This window comes from Berghia stephanieae, chromosome 12 (assembly GCF_034508935.2).
Source record: "Berghia stephanieae isolate SIO BIC M18660-M18661 chromosome 12, UCSD_Bste_1.3, whole genome shotgun sequence".
Taxonomy (NCBI): domain Eukaryota; kingdom Metazoa; phylum Mollusca; class Gastropoda; order Nudibranchia; family Aeolidiidae; genus Berghia; species Berghia stephanieae.
In genome coordinates, this window is record NC_088371.1 from 11,898,247 (window position 1) to 11,908,246 (window position 10,000).

Sequence of the window (10,000 nt, forward strand, 5' to 3'; positions counted from 1 at the left end):
CTATTGGTGCTATGCATTTATCTAAAAAGCTTACAACACCCGCCAGCCGGATATAGCGTAAGAACACACGAAACTCTGCGTAACCTTAAACCTTTATAGTCTGATTGATATAATTTGGTGATGACTCTTCATTAAAATGGCTGTCTAAAACCAGTAACAGAGAGCTGAGTGAACTCAATTGCGTTCCCTCTATAAACTTTAAAAGTTACACACAGTTTTGTGTGTTGATATGTTTAATTTGCCATGATTTCTCTCTCTCTCTCTCTCTCTCTCTCTCTCTCTCTCTCTCACACACACGCACACACATACACATACGCATGCACACACACATACAACAACACACGGTAGAGAGAGAGAGAGAGAGAGAGAGAGAGAGAGAGAGAGAGAGAAGAAGAAAGAAAGAAAGGAGAGAAGAGAGAGAGGAGAGGAGAGAGAGAGAGAGAGAGAGAGAGAGAGAGAGAGAGAGGTGGGAAAAAACTATAGATAGTTTGCGCTTGGCTTAGAAACTCATAACATTGCCATCCGGAAGTATAACGGACCAACACACAAAACTGTGTGTATCCATGAACGTTTCTAGTCTGGTTAATACAGTTCAGTGAGCATTACTCATAAACGTGGATGGCAAAAAACATTAACAAAGACCTGAGTGACGTCATCTTCGAACTATCTATAGATGTCGATGTTGACGAATCAAAATACTGGATAAGTGACAGTTCCCCACGTTCGCTCGGACAAACCGAAACACGACAACACCGAAAATTGTATTGATGCTAAAATATTCGCAACATCCGCCAGCCAAATTAACATACCAACACACGAAACTGCGTGTGACCTTTAACGTATAGAACGCACTTGGCTAAGAAGTTCACAACATTGCCATCGGACCAACACACAAAACTATGTGTAACCTTAACCGTTTATAGAATTACTCACAAACATGGGTGGCAAAAAAACATTTACAAAGTCCTGAGTGACGTCATCTTCATTTATCTATACATAGTTCGAAGATGACGTCACTCTGGTCTTTGTTGTTGTTTTTTGCCATCTGCGTTTATGAGTAGTTCTCACTAAACTGTATTAATCAGACTATAAACGTTCATGGTTACACACAGTTGTGTGTGTTGGCCAGTTATACTTCCGGATGGCAATGTTGTGAACTTCTTAGACAAGCGCATTCTATCTATAGTCTGGTTAATATAGTTAAGTGAGATTTACCTAAATAGTTGACGTAACTGGTTTTGTTATTTTTTTGGCCATCCGCGTTTATGAGTAATTCTCACTTAACTGTATTAACAAGACTATAAACGTTCAAGGTTACACACAGTTTTAGTGTGTTGGTCCGGTATACTTCTTCCGGATGACAATGTTGTGAGCTTCTTAGCCAAGCATAGACCCCACCCCCTCTCCTCTTTTTAACGCCCAATCACATCTACAAATAAAAACAGACAAACTCAAACACCAATGAAATTCTTATCAATTAAAAAAATAATAATAATAATAAAAAATAATAGAAAAAAGGAAAAAAGAAAAGGGAACAACAATGATAAAGAAGGGAAAAAAATGAAATAAAAACTTAGAGAACATTAAAAAAAACCAACAAAAAAACACAAAAAAGAACAATAGTAGATACTCATACACATACTTGTTCAATAAAACAAGCAAGAACCACATAATAAGCACAATCACACTGAAGCATGAGTGGAATTGGCAGCCTACTCGCCGCTTACATAATATCACATCTTCCGCTTACATCACATCTTCCATCCAAACGCCCCTTGTTAAAACAGTTAAATGCCGTTCTCTGGAAAAAAAACAACAACTCGTATTTAAAAGTTTGGCCAGAAAACTCGTCCTTCAAATATTGATCGGTTAAAAAGACCTTCATCTTGGTGAAAAAAAAAAACAAAAAAAGAAAAAAACCTCTCAAACTTGGGACATTGAGAAGTCTCAGGTTTAGTTTTTTTCCAAGACAAGGATCATTTTAAATCGATCTATATTTAAAGTACGAGTTTTCTGGCCAAATATTTAAATACGAGTTATTCCAGAGTACGCACGACATTTAACTGGTTAAAAAGCTCACACAGAAAAAAGAAAACCCAGAACAAACCCACATGTCTCGTTTACGTGTTCAAAACCCGCCTAACAGCACATCTTTTAGGCACTATGGTGATGAAAAGTTGAACTCCTTCATTCACTCACACAACGTTAACCTAGTTCCAGAAGTAACACACAACACACGCACACACACACACACACCCACCCACCCACACACACACACACCCACACACACACCCACACACCACACACACACACACACCCCACACACACACACACACTGCACGTGCGCCCACTGAGAATGCATTTTGTCTGCGTGAACACTATATTGTTTACCAGATATAACAACTTACAGATGTTAGACGCACAAAACATAGAATGGCTGCAAAACCAAAATCGATTTCCCTTCCATAGATAATGATATAATAATATATCTAAATACATATAAATCCTACAGGGAAAACAAGATTCAACTGATAGGTGCTTGACTATTTGTCGTCGGTATTTTTTTTTATCGAATAACGGGGTGTGTAAAAATCAATATAATATCCTTTCATCGTACAATTTACATCTCTGATTCTAGAATCGCAGTTATTGTCGATGCTCTGAGTCTATGGTAATTTGAGCTTATTCACCAGTTCAACATTTCATGGCCAAAGTCGTGACATGAAATTGGCTTAATTTGAATCTTTGCGTTGTTCTCAAAACAGCAGGTCACAATATCCTGACAAATTTGCTTTCATCATATTATCTAAAAGTATTTGATACCTCATCGAGTGATTTCATTCATACACTCATGTTTTTTAAACTGATATTCTGACCAAAACCATATCTTATAATGACAAACTAAAAATTGCAGACGACGTACCTCTTGTGTGTCTGCGACTGATTCTATCGGCCAGACAATGAGACCAATCTTTTTAAAAGTTATTTTTATCCAATCATCATTTTGTTAAAACTAAAAGTTATGTAAGCATGGTGTTTTTTAAAAAAAAACAAGAAAAAAAAAAACAAACTAGAGGTGCCCAAAAGAGCCAATAAAATGGAGAGAAAGATAAAGTGAGTAAATGTGACTCATATATATAAGAGAACAACACAAAACAAACAACGTTTCGACCCTTGGCCTTCGTCAGGACCCAAACAACAAAACACGAATATATAACCTTACATATTTGTGTTTTATTGTTTGTCTTATATGAGTGACATTTACTCACTTTATCTTTCTCTCCATTAAAAAAAAAAGGGGATTGATAACTTGGTTATTTTTCTACACATATCTTGGCTTTAAATTGAAAACGTATCTGCTACAGACATGCCCAGCTCGTGACTTGTGTTCGTTGATACCTTCACAATGTATAATAGTCATAGTATTTGGGAGATTCTATCTAACACTAACAGCAAGTGACTGAGACGGACGCATGATAGTTAGGGCCTGGATGATATCGGTACTGTTTATCATTATCATTATTGATTAGTGTCATTGCGTGTTGCATTCATTTTATGTGATGTGCGATCTTCTGTTTTACTGTCACCATGACCAATAATTTCTGGACACATGTTGATTGGTAAGTAATAACTTAAAAGCCAGCTGATGTTACGTCTACCGCTGTGCTATTGTTCTGTGTTATTCATTTATAACAATTATGTCGATATTTTATGGCATTAGATGTCCCTTCATTTATCCACATAATTTATGTCATTTCTCGACCACTCCTATGAGAGGGTTTATTATGTGTTAATGTATGCTGTGCGCTTGGCTAAGAAACTCAAAACAACGGACCAACACACAAAACTATGCATAACCTTGAACGTTTATAAATAGATGAAGTTGACGTCACTCGCGACTTTGTTATTGTTTTGGCATCCACGTTTATGAGTAATTCTCACTCAACTGTATGAACCAGACAATAAACGTTTAAGGTTACACATAGTTTTGTGTGTTAGTCCGTTATAATTCCGGATGGCAATGTTGTGAGCTTCTTAGCCAAGCGCACACTACTTATAGTCTGATTAATACAGTTTTGTGAGAATTACTCATACACATGGATGTCAAAAAACAACAACAAAGACTTGAGTGACGTCAACTTCGTTCTATCTATTTTGTTGCATTGATGCTTTGCGTTTAGGTCTTGAACTCACATGTTTTGTCTGCCAGTGACGCTAAGCGGGGGTTGGGTCTAGTTATTAGGAAAATCCTTCAAAATTGATTTTGCAATTTTGGTGGAAAACGATATTTTATTATCTTAAAAATAATATTATTGAAGTCCAACTTCTCAAAATATACTATACAATCACGATATAATATATCTATAGTGGAAAAGGATACAAGTAATAAGAAAAGTAAGAAAAACGGAAAGCTATTTTGCTATTTTCTCATTATGTCATTTTTCTAGGGCTATGGGATACTGTGTCAAATATTTCTCAGAATCTATTAAATGAAATTGTCTGAAAAGTTTCACAATTATCACAGCGATAATGTATTATGTCACTATAGAGATATTTTTTTTGGATAGGATATGTGCATTTTGACTTATCTATAATCCACTTATAAATTTTCAATATCAATTTTGTCGTAAAATTTTGATTCGCAACTTTGTTATGTTCTAATAAAAATCCCATCCTACAAGAGGGAAGAATATTGAGATTATTATTCCTTCATTAGTTTTTGCGAAAAATTTGCCATAAGATTGTTATGTTTTATTTTATGCCAGACCCCCAAATCAGGTCGCAAAACGGGTATCAACACAGATAACTTTTACCATCTGGGAGAAGGTTTTGTCAGATTAAATGTAGAACTAACAAGTATAAATCAACGTTCGTTCCATCAGCAATAAAAATTTTGAATATTTCATATGGTACAGCAAAACCAAGGATTGATTCGTTGACTGATTAACTGATTAATTTATTTAATGTTAGATTAACTGACCAATTGATAATGATGATAATTTTTGGTGTCGAATTGCCACAATTGTAACAAATTGAAAACGAAATGAATATGTTTATGTTGTGTATATCGCACGTGTGAAAGAAAGAGAGAGAGAGAGAGAGAGAGAGAGAGAGAGAGAGAGAGGAGAGAGAGAGAGAGAAGAGAGAGAGAGAGAGAGAGAGAGAGAGAGAGAGAAAATAAGGAGTGATATATCTGTTCACTGTTACAGTTATCATATAACGTTATAACAAGTGTAACTACAAGATATGAAGTGAGTAGAAAAGTGCCAGAAGACAATAGAGAATAAAAATTTTCGCGGCGGTGGTGGGGTTTGAACCTGCGACCTTATTGGTACGACAACTCCGCCTGGCAGGTGAGAGCGTGGCTCTACCGTGTGAGCTATCCACGAACACAAAAATATTCGTTTCAAACCCAAAGTCATTTCTAGATCCCTCTCTCACCACTTCTTGAGACCGCCGATTCGTTCACCACCATCGCGAAGTAATTTTGACCAGCAGTTAAGCTTAATAGCCAATATTCTCATCACAAACATATAACATAGAAACGATTGAGACATTGAGTATGCTCCGGTGTATGGGGTGAATTTTTTAATTCAGAAAAGTGAGTGGAGCAGGCACTTATGTTGGTAACAACAAGATATGAAGTGAGTAGAAAAGTGCCAGAAGACAATAGAGAATAAAAATTTTCGCGGCGGTGGTGGGGTTTGAACCTGCGACCTTATTGGTACGACAACTCCGCCTGGCAGGTGAGAGCGTGGCTCTACCGTGTGAGCTATCCACGAACACAAAAATATTCGTTTCAAACCCAAAGTCATTTCTAGATCCCTCTCTCACCCACTTCTTGAGACCGCCGATTCGTTCACCACCATCGCGAAGTAATTTTGACCAGCAGTTAAGCTTAATAGCCAATATTCTCATCACAAACATATAACATAGAAACGATTGAGACATTGAGTATGCTCCGGTGTATGGGGTGAATTTTTTAATTCAGAAAAGTGAGTGGAGCAGGCACTTATGTTGGTAACAACAAGATATGAAGTGAGTAGAAAAGTGCCAGAAGACAATAGAGAATAAAAATTTTCGCGGCGGTGGTGGGGTTTGAACCTGCGACCTTATTGGTACGACAACTCCGCCTGGCAGGTGAGAGCGTGGCTCTACCGTGTGAGCTATCCACGAAACACAAAAATATTCGTTTCAAACCCAAAGTCATTTCTAGATCCCTCTCTCACCCACTTCTTGAGACCGCCGATTCGTTCACCACCATCGCGAAGTAATTTTGACCAGCAGTTAAGCTTAATAGCCAATATTCTCATCACAAACATATAACATAGAAACGATTGAGACATTGAGTATGCTCCGGTGTATGGGGTGAATTTTTTAATTCAGAAAAGTGAGTGGAGCAGGCACTTATGTTGGTAACAACAAGATATGAAGTGAGTAGAAAAGTGCCAGAAGACAATAGAGAATAAAAATTTTCGCGGCGGTGGTGGGGTTTGAACCTGCGACCTTATTGGTACGACAACTCCGCCTGGCAGGTGAGAGCGTGGCTCTACCGTGTGAGCTATCCACGAACACAAAAATATTCGTTTCAAACCCAAAGTCATTTCTAGATCCCTCTCTCACCCACTTCTTGAGACCGCCGATTCGTTCACCACCATCGCGAAGTAATTTTGACCAGCAGTTAAGCTTAATAGCCAATATTCTCATCACAAACATATAACATAGAAACGATTGAGACATTGAGTATGCTCCGGTGTATGGGGTGAATTTTTTAATTCAGAAAAGTGAGTGGAGCAGGCACTTATGTTGGTAACAACAAGATATGAAGTGAGTAGAAAAGTGCCAGAAGACAATAGAGAATAAAAATTTTCACGGCGGTGGTGGGGTTTGAACCTGCGACCTTATTGGTACGACAACTCCGCCTGGCAGGTGAGAGCGTGGCTCTACCGTGTGAGCTATCCACGAACACAAAAATATTCGTTTCAAACCCAAAGTCATTTCTAGATCCCTCTCTCACCCACTTCTTGAGACCGCCGATTCGTTCACCACCATCGCGAAGTAATTTTGACCAGCAGTTAAGCTTAATAGCCAATATTCTCATCACAAACATATAACATAGAAACGATTGAGACATTGAGTATGCTCCGGTGTATGGGGTGAATTTTTTAATTCAGAAAAGTGAGTGGAGCAGGCACTTATGTTGGTAACAACAAGATATGAAGTAAAATTCACCCCATACACCGGAGCATACTCAACGTCTCAATCGTTTCTATGTTATATGTTTGTGATGAGAATATTGGCTATTAAGCTTAACTGCTGGTCAAAATTACTTCGCGATGGTGGTGAACGAATCGGCGGTCTCAAGAAGTGGGTGAGAGAGGGATCTAGAAATGACTTTGGGTTTGAAACGAATATTTTTGTGTTCGTGGATAGCTCACACGGTAGAGCCACGCTCTCACCTGCCAGGCGGAGTTGTCGTACCAATAAGGTCGCAGGTTCAAACCCCACCACCGCCGCGAAAATTTTTATTCTCTATTGTCTTCTGGCACTTTTCTACTCACTTCATATCTTGTTGTTACCAACATAAGTGCCTGCTCCACTCACTTTTCTGAATTAAAAAATTCACCCCATACACCGGAGCATACTCAATGTCTCAATCGTTTCTATGTTATATGTTTGTGATGAGAATATTGGCTATTAAGCTTAACTGCTGGTCAAAATTACTTCGCGATGGTGGTGAACGAATCGGCGGTCTCAAGAAGTGGGTGAGAGAGGGATCTAGAAATGACTTTGGGTTTGAAACGAATATTTTTGTGTTCGTGGATAGCTCACACGGTAGAGCCACGCTCTCACCTGCCAGGCGGAGTTGTCGTACCAATAAGGTCGCAGGTTCAAACCCCACCACCGCCGCGAAAATTTTTATTCTCTATTGTCTTCTGGCACTTTTCTACTCACTTCATATCTTGTTGTTACCAACATAAGTGCCTGCTCCACTCACTTTTCTGAATTAAAAAATTCACCCCATACACCGGAGCATACTCAATGTCTCAATCGTTTCTATGTTATATGTTTGTGATGAGAATATTGGCTATTAAGCTTAACTGCTGGTCAAAATTACTTCGCGATGGTGGTGAACGAATCGGCGGTCTCAAGAAGTGGGTGAGAGAGGGATCTAGAAATGACTTTGGGTTTGAAACGAATATTTTTGTGTTCGTGGATAGCTCACACGGTAGAGCCACGCTCTCACCTGCCAGGCGGAGTTGTCGTACCAATAAGGTCGCAGGTTCAAACCCCACCACCGCCGCGAAAATTTTTATTCTCTATTGTCTTCTGGCACTTTTCTACTCACTTCATATCTTGTTGTTACCAACATAAGTGCCTGCTCCACTCACTTTTCTGAATTAAAAAATTCACCCCATACACCGGAGCATACTCAATGTCTCAATCGTTTCTATGTTATATGTTTGTGATGAGAATATTGGCTATTAAGCTTAACTGCTGGTCAAAATTACTTCGCGATGGTGGTGAACGAATCGGCGGTCTCAAGAAGTGGGTGAGAGAGGGATCTAGAAATGACTTTGGGTTTGAAACGAATATTTTTGTGTTCGTGGATAGCTCACACGGTAGAGCCACGCTCTCACCTGCCAGGCGGAGTTGTCGTACCAATAAGGTCGCAGGTTCAAACCCCACCACCGCCGCGAAAATTTTTATTCTCTATTGTCTTCTGGCACTTTTCTACTCACTTCATATCTTGTTGTTACCAACATAAGTGCCTGCTCCACTCACTTTTCTGAATTAACAAGTGTAACTAAATGACAAATTGCCATATTTATGGACAATAAAGATCTATTATTATTATTATTATTATTATTATTATTATTATTATTATTATTATTATTATTATTATTATTATTATTATTATTATAATGTATTTTTTTCCACCAAAAATGTTTTTTAACTTATACTGACGATACAGAATGATTAAAACCGCCCAATGCAGGTAATTAAAATTTCTTTAGAAAAGACCCAAACCGTCCCTTAAGGTAACACAGTTTTGTGTGTTGTTACCATTCATCTGGCTAGCGGATGAGTATTTTACTTGAACGCATAGCACCAAAATAGGGGGCTTTAATCACATCTAATCATGCAAGCCGTGGTCTAAAAAACAATGACAAAGAACCAAGTGATGCCATTATTCTATTCGTATGTGTCTGATGTGTGAGTGTTTTGGTGTACGCTTTAGTGCGAGCGTTTGTGTAGGGCTAAATTAAATGTGTTGGTGCAGTGGAATAGATGAGCACGTCTGTGCCTAAACTATTTCGTTTTCAGGCATACTTGGAATAGGTGGTCCTGATATCGTCTTTCGAACTGTGTTGTTTTTATAGGTGAGTAATGAATGCGTTTTTGCACTCACTGCCATCCCTGGTTCTTTACGCCGTTCAATTAATGCTATGCGTTTAGGTCAATTACCCACAACATCGCCAGCCAAATTAAACATAAGAACACACATTCTCTGTTGTCTTCTGGCACTTTCCTATTCACTTCATCTCTTGTTGTTAACACATAAAACTGTAACATTTAACGCTTATTGATGCTGTTCGTTTAGCCAAAAATCTCACAACATTCGCCAGCCGGAATGTTCAAACACACAAGACTATTTTGTAACCTTAAACGTTCGTAGTCTGATTGATATAATTTAGTGAGAACTACTCATGAAAATGGCTGATTAAAAACAATAACAAAGAACTGAGTGACGCCAGTTTCGTTCCATCAAAAGTCTGATTGATATGCATTAGTGAGAACTAATCCCTCCCAACAGGCTGTCTAAAATGATAAGAAAGAGCTGAGTGATGTCAAATTCGTTCCTTCTATAAAACGTTAAAGTTGTGTATGATACGTGGCCGACTAAGATGTCTATTCAGCAATCAGAAGATCTTAGTTTTGATCCTTAGTTGAAAAGACCTAAATAAAGCTTTTGCCCTGACCTATTTAGTTCATG

At 38.3% G+C, this 10,000-nt stretch overlaps 1 protein-coding gene across 2 annotated transcripts in view; it reads left to right on the plus strand.

The window, feature by feature from the left end:
• Nucleotides 1-3,416: 3,416 nt before the first annotated feature.
• Nucleotides 3,417-10,000, plus strand: part of LOC144957734 (uncharacterized) — a 116,811-nt gene continuing 110,227 nt past the window's right edge. Inside the window, exon 1 of one of the 2 annotated variants that reach the window (XM_078889121.1) lies at nt 3,417-3,620. The gene's annotated coding sequence lies outside the window, so the exon portion shown is untranslated. The remainder of the gene's footprint in view (nt 3,621-10,000) is intronic. The other variant, XM_078889122.1, reaches the window with a different exon arrangement.